Source organism: Hyperolius riggenbachi, chromosome 1 (assembly GCF_040937935.1).
Source record: "Hyperolius riggenbachi isolate aHypRig1 chromosome 1, aHypRig1.pri, whole genome shotgun sequence".
NCBI classification, from domain to species: Eukaryota; Metazoa; Chordata; class Amphibia; order Anura; family Hyperoliidae; genus Hyperolius; species Hyperolius riggenbachi.
In genome coordinates, this window is record NC_090646.1 from 393,321,262 (window position 1) to 393,336,033 (window position 14,772).

The window sequence follows — 14,772 nt, forward strand, 5'->3', positions numbered from 1 at the left end:
TTTCCCGACTCCGACTCCAGGCACCCAAAATTGCTCCGACTCCACAGCCCTGCTTTGCATGCACAAGTAGGCCAATAACGGGCCTTTTATAGCTGAATGCAGCGTGACGGAAAACAAAGGGGGCACGGTGAGTATCAGCACTCATGAACACACGACACATTTAGAATTCACCTTTCGTATCCTTTATGACTCAGGGTGTGTTCACACTATGTCCCCTGCACTGCCCAATAATACTGTATGTGAACTCACTGCCCATACCTTTTTACACATCTCTGTTTTAAATTTGCTATATACCACAACAGTTTTTGTACTTTGCTGAACTTTAGGAAAATAAAAATGCAATGATACCACACAAAATTAACTGTATACTTATGCAACCAGTCTTTTGTATAAAACCGATGAAAGCATGCCTTTGTTCGGCTGATGATCTCACACATTAAAATCTGCTGCTTTCAGGAACTAAGGTTCTCCCTACATAAGCATACAGATGTGAGCTGTCTGGATAGGTGCCCATATCCTTCTGGGCTCAGCATAGGACATTATTAAGAGTCACAGATAAAAGCTTAAATATTCATGCCATCGCCTGTAAGAAATAATTATTCCGTTTTATAATACTTTTCTTGTACTTTTACAGTATGCATATTTATATTTACTTCATTTCTCTTTCCAGCTAAGATGTACTGACAGATATTGGAGCTCCTGTGGCCCCTCCCACAGTGCTTCTATTCTGACAAGCCTGGGAGTGGATGAATAGAGGCATTGATAGCACTGCAGTGTATTTCAATCATGTGTTGAGCTGGATGATCTAAATATTACTTTAACAGACAATTTAGTTGAAAGCTAGAGAAACAGTATCTATCGTCACCTTTCAGCTGTTCAAAAAACGTCATGACATTTTTTAATATGAAAAATTACGGTGTCCACAGAAATCCTATTTCTCAAACCAACAAAAGATCCATATCTCATTCACTTTACTAATGTCTGAGTCTTTAAAGAGTACCTGTACCTGTGAGAAAAAAAAAAGAAAAATGTTCGATGCTTACCTCAGTAGAGGGAAGACTGAATATCCAACAGGCTTCCTCCATCCTCCAGGACCAGACTGATCCATCGATGGGACACTCCGAACAGGAGCTTGTCGGAATATGTTCTTGCAGCTGCACTCCTGTCCACTGTGCAGATGCATGTATAGCCCCAGTTGTGCAGTGGCATGGAGCAGCTCATGCATTGCTTTTTCCTCCGTGCACAAGCGGCTTTGCGCTGCTGCACAGGCCGTACTTGCACCTGCACAGGGAGGCCGCGCTTCAGACAATGTACAGGCACAACATCCTTGTGCAGGTGCAAGTACGGCGAGAAGATAGTCCGACAAGCAGCCTGTGGAACTAGTGGGTCCGTTTGGAGAGTACTCCGTCCATTCTTGCACCACGCTGTTGCCTGCACAGCCCCTCTCATTTGTCTGGGCTAAGTATTTCCTTCACTATGCACTGCTTCATGGGCAACTTGAAAAGTTTGTTTAGCACTGGCACTTTTATTTAGAACAGGTTTTTCTCTATATTTTTGAACATGGTATTTGGTATTCAACGCTGTATTATCACTCTGCTACACTCACAGAGGCGCCTGGCTCTTCTGAAAACATATGCTATTGCTCCGTTGTTATTGCCTGATGAAGCGGGATTAAGCCTGCAAAACGCATTGCATTGTCCCCCGGAGTATGTAAATAAACTTGTTGTATTTGACAAACACATTGGCAATTTTTGTTCCTGCTTGGAGGAGGCGAGTCCACCACTGACGCCTCATGTTTTAAACTTTTTAGATGCTTTCATCCTTTTGGTCGCCTCTGTATCCATATTACGCTATATCAACTCCACCCCTGGTGGAGGGGTGTTACCCCCTTTTATCCTCATCTAGAGAGTGACTTCTTAATCCTGAGTGAGGTCAGGTCTAATCTCCCCACCTGCCTATACAGTGGTTCCCTTTGAGGTAACCCTGCTTTGTGAGTATAGCTTATTACGCTATCATACTTCATTTCTACTACCAGTACAAACAACGCTATATTTGGTTCTTGGTGTCCCTACTCTGTTCTATCACTCTGTTGTTTTATTATGCAAATTGTGGCGGAGATTATTTCTCACTACTTATGTACTATACTGAATTCTAGTTCACCCATCTAGGAGCTCATTATTTGAACTCTCAGTGATGGTCATTTCAAGATTGAATAGAAGGTGCAGAATTTACTAATTACTTGCAAACGGTGCATTAACTGGCATTAGGTTTTATGGGGAACTTTTTAAACAATGAACAATCATGAAGTCTGTTTTGTTATTTTGACTGATCATGTACAATAAAGATCATATGTAAATATTTTTCAAACCTACCAAACTGGGTGGTGCTGCTTTTTGGGTTTCTTTCTTAATTTCTGTATGAATATCAGCCCTGGCATGCTAAATTAACTACTTAAGGACCGCCGTAGTTGCAATCTACACCCTGTTTTGATGGCTATCTGGCTGCCAGGGTGTAGATTTCAACTCACCGCCGCTGCGCGCATCTGCCATTTTTGTCGCTCCTGCAGCTGATTCCCAGCCGTAGCTCACTCGCTCTGTCTCTATGATGGCAGAGCCCTGTGAGCGGGTCGGGAGCCAATCTCATTGGCTCATGGCCCTGTCATTCAATGTAGGCAACTCTCATTGGCTTCCATTGAAAGACAGGGTAAGGAGCCAATGAAAGCGGCTCCTGACCGACTCACAGGAACTCTGCCGTCATAGAGATGGCAGAGTGGGTGGCACAGGTTCCCGACGTGCAGCGGTGATGGCAGGTATGTGTGGCGATTCGTCGGGATTCCACCGTTTCTGTACCAGCGGTCTCTGGTCCTTAAGGGGGCAGAGACCGCTGGTACTTAAGTGGTGAAACTGAGCCAGTGTGGGGCTCCAGCTCCTAACCAATACCCGTGCATAATATGGTCTATGACAGTTGGAAACTAAGTTACAGTCAGGTCCATAAATATTGGGACATCAACACAATTCTAAAATGTTTGGCTCTATACGCAATTACAATGCATTTGAAATGAAACGACTGCAGACTGTCAGCTTAATTTGAGGGTATTTACTTCCAAATCAGGTGAACGGTGTAGGAATTACAACGGTTTGCATATGTGCCTCCCACTTGTTAAGGGAGAAAAATCAATGGGACAATTGGCTGCTCAGTTGTTCCATGGCCAGGTGTGTGTTATTCCCTCATTATCACAATTACAATGAGCAGATAAAAGGTCCAGAGTTAATTTCAAATGTGCTATTTGCATTTGGAATCTGTTGCTTTCAACTCTCAAGATGAGATCCAAAAGAGTTTTCACTATCAGTGAAGCAAGCCATCATTAGGCTGAAAAAAAACATACCAAACCCATTAGAAAAATAGCAAAAACATTAGGCGTGGAAGACCATGGACAACAGCTGTGGTGATGACCATAGAAATGTTTCCCTGGTGAAGAAAACACCCTCCACAACAGTTGGCCAGATCAAGAACAGGAGGTAGGTGTGTGGCAAAGTCAACAATCAAGAGAAGACTTCACCAGAGTGAATACAGAGGGTTCACCACAAGATGTAAACCATTTGTGAGCCTCAAAAACAGGAAGGCCAGATTAGAGTTTGCCAAATGACATCTAAAAAAGCCTTCACAGTTCTGGAACAACAGACAGACCTAAAGGACAGATAAGACCAAGATCAACTTGTACCAGAGTGATGGGAAAAGAATAGTATGGAGAAGGAAAGAAACTGCTTATCCTAAGCATACCACCTCATCAGTGAAGCATGGTGGCGGTAGTGTCATGAGGTGGGCATGTATGGCTTCCAATGGAACTGGTTCTCTTGTATTTATTGATAATGTGACTGCTGACAAAAGCAGCATGATGAATTCAGAATTAAGGGTTTTGAGCAATATTATCTGCTCATATTCAGCCAAATGCTTCAGAACTCATTAGAAGGCGTTTCACAGTGCAGATTGACAATGACACAACGCATGCTGCAAAAGCAACCAAAGAGTTTTTGAAGGGAAAGAAGTGGAATGTTATGCAATGGCCAAGTCACCTGACCTGAATCTAATTGAGTATGCATTTCACTTGCTGAAGAAAAAATAGAAGGGAAAATGCCCTAAGAACAAGCAAGAACTGAAGACGGTTGCAGTAGAGGCCTGGCAGAGCATCATCAGAGATAAAACCCAGCGTCTGGTGATGTCTATGTGTTCCAGACTTCAGGCTGTATTTATCTGCAAAGGATTTTAAGCCAAGTATTAAAAAGTGAACGTTTGATTTATGATTATTATTCTGTCCCATTATTTTTGCTCCCTGAACGGTGTAGGAAATGCAAACAGTTGTAATTCCTACACTGTTCACCTAATTTTATGTAAATACCCTCAAATTAAATCTGACAGTCTGCAGTTAAAGCACATCATGTTTGTTTCATTTCAAAACCACTGTGGTTGTGTATAGCCCCAAAAATGTTATAATTGTTACGGACCTGACTGTATATTCAGTAATTCCTCGTCACTTTGTACAATCTTTTGTCACCTGTAGTCACCTAATGCACAACAGACTCGCAGGTGTCTGCCACCACACAAACAATGAAATGGCATCAGTTACTAACTATGTATAGTTTTTCAAACATTTATTGTCCAGAATGAAAATTTTCACACAAAAAAAACAAAAACGGTTGAATGTATCGATCAAGCATGATAGAAAGATCTCAGACCGACAGGTGTTTAGTGGTAACGGTGTTCAATATCACAATGACTGACAAAAGTGACGAAACCCCTGGCCTCTGTCCCCCCCAAATGTTAATGTGGCCCCCCCCCCCATGTGACATCACACACACATGCTATACACATCAACCACATGGGGTACTCATTCAGAACCTGGATGAGACCCAGAGCATCTGGACAGTCGAGGCAGCTGGAGCAGGGGAGATCTGAATGCATGGGCCCCGTGGGGCATTAACATTTGGGGGATAGCAGTGCAGGCAACGTCACAAGGCCGATTCCCAAGAGATGTCATGCTGAAATGGATCAGAATTTGGCCTCCAGTTTATGGGGAGCAAACAGATCTCTCTCTGATCAGATTAGTTTAGAGAGAGATCTGTCTCTTGGTCGATCTGTCCATATATCGCTAGATGTATGGCCACCTTATTGTGGAAGCACGGATGTCTGGTTGTGAAAGGAATACCTCTTCTAACCAATCCAACAGAGTAACTTGGAGCAGTATATGCTTCCGGATGCTCATTCCAGGAGATACAATGGATTAATTGGCATCTGGTGTGATCTCTATAAGCTACTACCATGTAATGCTAGATACACACAATACAATTTTCTATCAGATCGATTATTTCCAACAGGTCCAATCTGATTTTTGATCAATTCTCCATTAATTTCTTCGGAAAATTGATCAGAAATCAGATCGGACCTTTTGGAAATAATCGATCTGACAGTAAATCTGTCAGAAAATTGTTTTGTGTGTACCTAGCATTATAGGAGTTCACAACTACATTCTACATTTAAACACATCCACATCAAACTTAATTTATTTCTTCTGTGAGCATTTTGTAGATCACTAGAAAAAAATGATATTCCTCTTTAAAAAAAACCTGCCTGCAGCAATAATATATTCACTTCTTTACTGTAACTGTGTGTCAGTTTAAGGAAGTCTTGACTGTGGATTGTCCAATTAGCTTTGGCAGCTATACCATTGTTCATGCTGAAAAATCCCTAAATTACCTCACTTGTAGAATGTGGAACCATGTATTGCTGGGGGATATGGATAAATAATACGATGCACAGAATTAGAACAGGATACTCTTTTTCATATTGTACATAAGATACAATATTCTATAAGACAACATGGAAAGTACAAGATATATTGCTACTTTTTTGCTAGATAAAGTTTAACATAAGACCAAGCAACTTATTAATAACTCCTTGATATCAATTTCTGCAGAGATTTGATTGAATATTAGCATTGCGTGTGTCCCCGGCTGACAGATGTCAACAGGAGACGGGCAAGGGGAGCAGCCAGAGCCATAACAGAATACTCTGCAGGTGCAGTCGGATGTGCGTTCTCCCCCATCTCGCTCCCATGGCCAGGAGTGTTCTGCACCTGTGCAGTACTACTGCGCAAGTACAGAACGCTCCTGGCCATGGAAATGAGATGGGGGAGAACGCACATCCGACTGCACCTGCACAGTATGCCCCGGGTCGGAGGACTTTTGTAGGGCAAATTGCGGAGGTTGCAGGCAGCGGGGGACAGCAGCAAGAGAGCGATCAGGCCGTAGGGGGCTGGAGGAAGACCCAGTTATGTATACATTTTTTTATATCCCCCGTCTCAGGTTTACTTTAATTCCTGCAATGTTTGCATTAGCAAAATGTGAATATTATTCTAGATTGTAAGCTTGCAAGGGCAGAGTCCTCACCCTAGTGTGTCATGCTTCAGCTGTACTTATATCATATGAAAATGTGGCAGAGCTGATTTTACTGTGGTATAATACACTGCAGTGAATGAGGCACATGTAGTATCACACACTAGTGGCTGGCCACACACCAGTGACTATGCATTGTAGTACAAAACATGGCCACTTACAAGCAAGACCAGGAAGAGAGCCGGGTCCAACTGATGGTCACCTACAACCCACACCAGGAAATCTTAAAGACTGCATAAGATCTTCATCCTATTTTACACAAGAATCAGAGACTGAGAAAGATATTCCCTGAAACTCCCCTCCAGGCATATCAACAGCCATCTATCACCAGTGCCAAGATCACTAGAACCCTGAGAAGAACCATCTCAAAGCAAACCTAAGATGGTATAAAAGAAAAAAAATTATACATACCAGGGGCTTCCTTCAGCCCCATCCAGGCTGATCACTCCATTGCTGTTCTTCTATGCCGCCTTTATCCTCCTCCGCAATTTGTCCTGGAAAGTCCTCCAGTCCGGGGTGTTCAGTGCATGCGTGGCCTGGTGGCACTAAGCCCCATTGCACTCCTGTGGCCAGGAGCATTCTGCGCATGTGCATTATTATTACTGAACAGGGCTCGAGAGCACAAGCGGCCGGACTTTGTCTGATTTTCCGGCGCAAATTGTGGAGGGTCCAGGCGGCGCAGAAGGACGGCGAGGGAACGGTCAGCCTGGAGGAAGCCCCTGGTATTAGATACTATCAGATCTGCATTTAGTAGTGTAGCAGCTTCTCTAATTTCAACGGTTGTACATTTTACCAAACAAAACAATTATAGATTATCACAATTGAGGACTGCAACATAGATTTGTACTGTAGTAAGCAGTACAAAGTTAGCAGTGGTGTCGTTCCAATTGATGCTCAATCTGATTTCAGAAGAAAGTTGGATCTGAAGTGCAATGTAGTAATTCTAGCAAACAGTCAACATCAGGGGAGTGTGGAGCATTTATCTGATGGACTAGGTACTAAACAGTGCATAGTGGGCAGAGCTTACAAAAGCTGGGCACGGTATAACACCTGCAGGTCTGTTTGCCCATTTCTCAGGTATCTAGTGGTGGAAGACGCTAGATTTTCGTTAATCAAAGCTCGATCTACTAAAAATGTCCAAAAATGCATGACCTCTTTGACACTTTAAGTTTACTTATTAACAACGGTGACATGATTCAAACCAGTACTTCCAGTTTTGTGCGACACACACAGCATTGTCAATTAACCATAGTGGGCATGAAGGTGGGAGGGGGGCTGATTTACTAAAAGTACCTTGTTCACTTGAATTTTAAAACCAAACAAAACAGGAATTTCCACTGCAGATAACTGATGTGAAGACCTGTACAGCAGAATGCAGGAAGATAACCTGTGAGATCATCAGGGACTTCCCATTAAGATTACTGACCTGAGCAATTGTCACTGTTCCTTTCTGTCTTATGCTGGGAATACACGGTTCGTTTTTGCCTTCGTTTAAACCTTCGATTCGTTCGGTAAACGAATCGAGTGTTGAAAACGTATGTGAAAATAGTCATAATCTCATTATAGTTTCGATTAATAGACCCCAAAAACGAACGACTAGTGATCGAACATGTTTGATATTATCTCTCTTTATCCATCTAATCGAGCCATTGGTAGGCTTGATGGCTGTTCAGATCGATTATATATTCGTTTATGCTAGTCCGTCCCTGTAAAAAGGGATTTTCGTTTCGTTTCTTTGCAGCCTTCGATCATTGGAAAAACGAAACCATCAGAATCGAAAAAAAAAACGAAACCGTGGGTGGTGATATTAACCGTATGACCGATTATTTCGGGATCGAAAAGGACAAAAGGCACAATCGAAACGAAGGTTTAAACGAAGGCAAAAACGAACCGTGTATTCCCAGCATTAGATGTCACTAAAAATCCCCCCACAAGTTTTTAAAGGTTTGTGTCAACTGAGATTCTTCTCCGGACATAATTACCGGTAACAAGCATGCTAATCATTACAAAATCCAATGTTATTATAGTGAACTTTGTGTGACTTCACTATAAATGTCAGCAGCATCACCTGCCAAGTTTAAATGTCCCTGAGCAGAACAGATGATGTAGAAAACGTTATTTCTAAGTCATCTGGAATCTTCACACCAGCATAAAAAATATGTCATCTGCACACTGTGCACATTATGCTCCCCACAGACATGAGCTAAATAGCTGCCCCTACAGCCTCCACCCCACAGATGTCCTCTTCTCACTGTGTGACCCTTTCACTGCTTCACTACACAAGCCCAGCATAGAATTACAAAGCCGCTCTCTGCTGATCATAAGCTGCTAGCTAGCTCAGCCCCTGTAGACTAATCTGCTTGTATTCCCAGCGATTAGGTGTCTTCCACGTGGAATGGGAATCCTCTGATCTCATCAAAACATCTGGATGTCACATCACGCAGCAACTAAGAAAAATCCACCTGAATGCTGCATAGCTGTCAACATTTAAGCATGGAGCTTCATTCATACCTCATGACTGTACAGCTAAAGCATAATTAGATATAGCTACCAACATCTGAAAGCAATTTCTACAGCTGTGGCCAACATGCCTATGATGGAATAATACTAAAGCCCCAGCTATCCCTATTTGAAAGTACAGTGCCTATTTAAGAATATAAGGGCCAGTTCACACGGACGGCAGGCGGCATTGGGCGGCCGTATGGCGATCATCGGCTTCCCGTCGCAATCTGCATTTTTCGTCCCTGCAGGGGGACGTAAATTCAGATCGGAACGCCGCCTTTGCGCAATCACCGGTAACTACGTAATGCTAAACGCTCCCATTCACTTGAATGGGAGCGTTTAGCCGATGAGTCCCAAACGCTTGGCGGTAAACGCCGCCAAGCGTCCGTGTGAACCAGCCCTTACTCTGCTCTCTTTCTGTCTGGGCTGTAAAAGTAAATATATACCTCCTGACGTTTTGGGATAAGAAAGAGAAGAAAATAAGCCCCACCCATGTCACACCTCTAACCACACCCCCAGCACACACCTAGTTACGCATACCACAAGATATACAAAAAAATATGTTGTTTTAGGGCCCGAGCCCACTAATGCAGTTGTGCGCAGCTGTGTCCGTTTTTCCACAACACATCAATGTTACAGATGCTGAAAAGCGGATACAACTGCGTTAGCGGCCTTGGGCCCTTATAATTCAAACCACACTAGTCCTTTCTATCCTGGTTCATTTTCCTTTATATTAACACTTGAAAATAAGAAATATATCAATTTAAGGGTTGGGAATAAAGTTTAGAGTCAATTAAACACATTTTTTTCAGTAGAAAAATACATATATTTACATAGATCTGTAACATCAGTCCTGAAAGAGGGACAGCGGGACAGGGTTCCCAGCGGGACAGTTGGGAGCAATGGTAAATATAATATTACAACAAGTATTGTGGTGCTTCTTACAGTGCATGTGTAGTATCCTCTAGTGACCACTGCAGCACCTGTGCACGTGAAAAATTGCCTTCTGCTTAGGAAGGTGTGGCAGGGAGCATGTTCTTTTCACAAATATTTTAGCACTAAAGGGTGCCCAAATGTTAGATGAAAGTGTCCTCAGAGTATGCAAAGTTTAGAAGGTGTCAAAAGTTAGGACATTCACAGAGACAAATCTCCAAAACACAGCACTGTCAGGAACAGCAGACAATTATGTAATAAAGTTTGTTCATACTAAACTCAAGCTATGATGTCATCATTCCCACACAGATCAGCACTTTAACCTGCTACCTCTGGAGATTACAAAGTAGCCACAAAGTATTTTCTGCGACATAGGAAATGATCCTAGTTTTCCTACAGCAGCAGCACACGAGAGATTGCGACACACAGCCTGGAGAGACAACAAGCTGATTGGCAGCAGCAAGGTCGTGCTGAGCTCCAGCTAGCCGCGAGAGGCATGGGAAGGGAGACTCACAATGAACTTTCCTGGGCTCTGATCACATTACTCCTGGCACATTGTGTACCCGATCTCTGCATTACCTCCTGTCCATGGATTTCATGCCGGCTGCCTCTGACGACTCTACAAATCCAAAGTGAAAGTGCTGAAGGGAAAGTTCACAGAGCCCCGTGATGTGAGTGGCACGGAAACTCCAGCAGCGGACGAAGTGATCAACCCCAGGAACTAAAGGCGCATGCTATGCCTCTGGGTGTTTCATTCATACACCGCATAACAAGCCAAGCGCGGCATTCCAGCTGCTCCCCCTGCCGGTGGCTGCTGGAACTTCACACTATCTAATGGGAAACAATAGTTCTGTTGCTCACATGTCATATGCTAAAGTCCATAGTAGTAACTGCACTTTTTTTTAAAGAAGCATTTATTGGGAAATACACATATATATCAAAGTGGCACTAATGTGATTGCCAGAAAGTGTTACTTCTGCATGTTGGCATATTTATAAAAGTGTCCATTAATTCAAAATATCTGATGTTCTCCCTGTGCCTGCATCGGATCCTCCAGGCACTCCGGTTTCCTCCCACATCCCCAAAACATACAGATAAGATTTGAGTATAGGGTTGCCAGGTCGGCTGATGGAGAAAACCGGACAGGGGGTGGAGTTAGGGGCGGAGTCAGAAGCACACTTTTATGTAGAGTGGGCTAAGCAATGGGCTTTTTAAAAAATGTTTTTTACAGTATTTATATCGCACTGACATCTTCTGCAGCACATTACAGAGTACATAGCCATGTCACTAACTGTCCTCACCAGTACATGCACATAAGAGACCACTTTTCACCAGTAAATGCACATAATAAGAGACCGCTTTTCACCAGTAAATGCACATAATAAGAGACAGCTTTTCAACAGTAAATGCACATAAGAGACAGCTTTTCACCACTAAATGCACATAAGAGACATCTTTTCACCACTAAATGCACATAAGAGACATCTTTTCACCACTAAATGCACATAAGAGACATCTTTTCACCACTAAATGCACATAAGAGACATCTTTTCACCACTAAATGCACATAAGAGACAGCTTTTCACCAGTAAATGCACATAAGAGACATCTTTTCACCACTAAATGCACATAAGAGACATCTTTTCACCACTAAATGCACATAAGAGACAGCTTTTCACTAGTAAATGCACATAAGAGACAGCTTTTCACCAGTAAATGCACATAAGAGACAGCTTTTCACCAGTAAATGCACATAAGAGACAGCTTTTCACCAGTAAATGCACATAATAAGAGACAGCTTTTCACCAGTAACTGCACATAATGACAAACAGCCAGTTGTCCCCAGTATATGTAGCCAGGGATATATGTGCCCAGTATATGTAGCCAGAGGTATATGTCCCCAGTATATGTAGGCAGGGGAATATGTCCCCAGTATATATAGCCAGCGGTATATGGGCTCAGTATATGTAGCCAGGGTGTATATGGGCCCAGTATATGTAGCCAGGGTGTATATGGGCCCAGTATATGTAGCCAGGGTGTATATGGGCCCAGTATATGTAGTCAGGGGGTATATATGCCCAGTATATGTAGCCAGGGTGTATATGGGCCCAGTATATGTAGCCAGGGTGTATATGGGCCCAGTATATGTAGCCAGGGTGTATATGGGCCCAGTATATGTAGCCAGGGTGTATATGGGCCCAGTATATGTAGCCAGGGTGTATATATGGCCCAGTATATTATGTAGCCAGGGTGTATATGGGCCCAGTATATGTAGCCAGGGTGTATATGGGCCCAGTATATGTAGCCAGGGTGTATATGGGCCCAGTATATGTAGGCAGGTGTGTCCCCCCCCCCCCCCCCCAGGAGGGAAGCAGTCAGCGCAGAGAAGAGGGAGAGCGGTGAAGAAGGGGGCCATCTCCCCCCCTTCGCTCACCTTAGGGTCCTCTCCCTCCCTCGCTGTCTCCTCCGATCGGTGTGTGCGGTGGCTGGCAGAGGGGCGGAACTTACCTTCCGTGTCTCCTCCGTCTGGTGACTGGTCTCGTCGCAGGCGCCGCGCGGGATGAGTTGCCACTACTCTGGTCTGATGCAGACCAGAGCAGCGGCTGCGGCACCAGAACTTCCGGCCGGCGCATGGAGCGACACGGAAGGTAAGTCCCGCCCGCTGCCAAGCGCCACCGCCAGTCAGCCACACACAGATCGGAGGAGACAGCGAGGGACGGAAAGCATCTAAGGTGAGAGAAGGGGGGGAGATGGCCCCCTTCTCCACCGCTGCCCACCGCTTTCCCTCCACTGCGCTGCTCTCCTCCTGCTACAGGCGGCTGTCAATACTGACAGCCGCCGGAAAAGGCATAAAACCGGACATCTTAATTGTCCGGTTTAGCATGCCTTTTTGCACCGGACACAGCGGCCAAAAAACGGACTGTCCGGTCTAAAACCGGACACCTGGCAACCCTATTTGAGTAGCTTGTGAGCCCCTCTGAGGGTCACTTAGTGACATGACTATATTCCCTGTAAAGCGCTGTGGAAGATGTCAGTGCTGTAAAATACTAAAAAAAGAATAACTAGTGATTGGCAAACTTTGTGGTGCAGTTCATCTGATGATTGGCAAATCCACAGGCCAGCATTAATAAATCCCGAAATCCTGAATGAAAGAACCTTACTGTAAGTTCAGCCATCACAGTAGCAGCCTCCCGGCCTGTAACTCATCCAAATAAGACAAGACAAATAACATATTGTGATTTTCTCCTGGCAGACTGAAAGCGCCAGAGCTGCAGCCACTGGGACGCGCTCTATAGGCAGTAGCAGTGTTAGGGAGTCTTGGCCAAGGTCTCCTCACTGAATAGGTGCAATTACTGAACAGGAAGAGCCAAGATTCAAACCTTGGTCTCCTGTGTCAGAGGCAGCTACTGCTAGGGCTACTTTCGTACACGCCGACCATCGGGGATGCCCATTCAGCTCTCTCAGCACTGATGTGTCCCCGTAGATGACATCAGCCTGGTCCCCCATGCATAATGAGTGAGTGGGCAGGAGAGGGAAAGGATGTTTGGGGGTCTTCTGCAGGCAAACAGCTAAACCAGAGTTCCCCAACCCTGTCCTCAAGGCCCACCAACAGTACACATTTTGCAGAAAACCACAAACATTCACAGGTGAGGTAATTAGTGCCTCAGCAGAGCTGATTAACTCCCTCTGTGGATTTCTACAAAACATGCACTGTTGGTGGGCCTTGAGGACAGGGTTGGGGAACACCGAGCTAAACCATTAATGAGCAATTAGGGTCATGTGGGTTCGTAAACCGGCAAATCAAGACACATATGTAGGTTCGCAAACCTATTTGCCACAGCAAAACTCCATTCCTAATTAAGACCATTGCCACTTTCCAGCCTGATGTACTCTTGTAAAATTGCCATTTTACCATTTAATGGTGCTTTAGGGTCGGTCCACTCTAGGTGCAGCTGCAGAAGTCAATCCGCGGTCTGGGCTCTGGTTTTCAAAAACTGGAACGCAAACGGATCCGTGCTGCCCTTTTGCATTAGGCAAATTTGCACACAAAAACAGATGCCAAAACATCCTGGAGGGGGTAGCAGCCAGGAAGGAGGGCAGCGGGCACAGCGGTGGGGAGGTGGGGTCGGACCCCCCCCCCACCTGGGTCCCCCCTTCTGAACTCCCCCTCCAGCTAGTTTGTTCAAATCATCAAAGCAAGTAGGGAACTCACTCACTACCTTGTTACACTGCTAGAAGCGTGACTTCCTGCAATGCCGCCCTCTGTACTTCAGTGACTTCCTGCAATGCCGCCCTCTGTACTTCAGTGGGCGGCATTGCAGGAAGTCATGCGGTGAGTGGAGGAAGTAGGTAATTGTTTCCCCGATCGCTGCTGATTACATTTACCAAACACACAGGAGATACTCACTTCCCAAACAGTTCTCTGCTGCTTATATAAAGCCTGCAGGCTGCTTGTAAGCCAATCAAGAAGTGCACATACACATGACTAGAGTTGGGCCGAACGGTTCGCCGGCGAACGTGGTTCGCGCGAACTTAGGTGGTTCGCGTGCGGGTGTCGCACGCGAACGTTTTGCGGCAAAAGTTCGCAAAAAATCGGTTCGCCCCATAATGCACCTGAGGGTCAACTTTGACCCTCTACATCACAGTCAGCAGGCCCAGTGTAGCCAATTAGGCTACACTAGCCCCTGGAGCCCCACCCCCCCTTATATAAGGCAGGCAGCGGCGGCCGTTATGGCCACTCGTGTGCCTGCATTAGTGAGAGTAGGGCGAGCTGCTGCAGTCTCTCATAGGGAAAGATTAGTTAGGCTTAACTTCTTCCTGGCTGCATACCTGTTCTGTTCAGTGAGCCCTCAGCCCACTGCATACCTGTTCAGTGATCCTGCCACTG

At 44.8% G+C, this 14,772-nt stretch overlaps 1 protein-coding gene across 1 annotated transcript in view; it reads right to left on the reverse strand.

Annotated features, from left to right (window-relative positions):
- MOB3B (MOB kinase activator 3B) overlaps nt 1–10,615 on the reverse strand; it is a 109,746-nt gene extending 99,131 nt beyond the window's left edge. The window contains exon 1 of the mRNA XM_068234589.1: nt 10,464–10,615. The gene's annotated coding sequence lies outside the window, so the exon portion shown is untranslated. The remainder of the gene's footprint in view (nt 1–10,463) is intronic.
- Nucleotides 10,616–14,772: the final 4,157 nt, after the last annotated feature.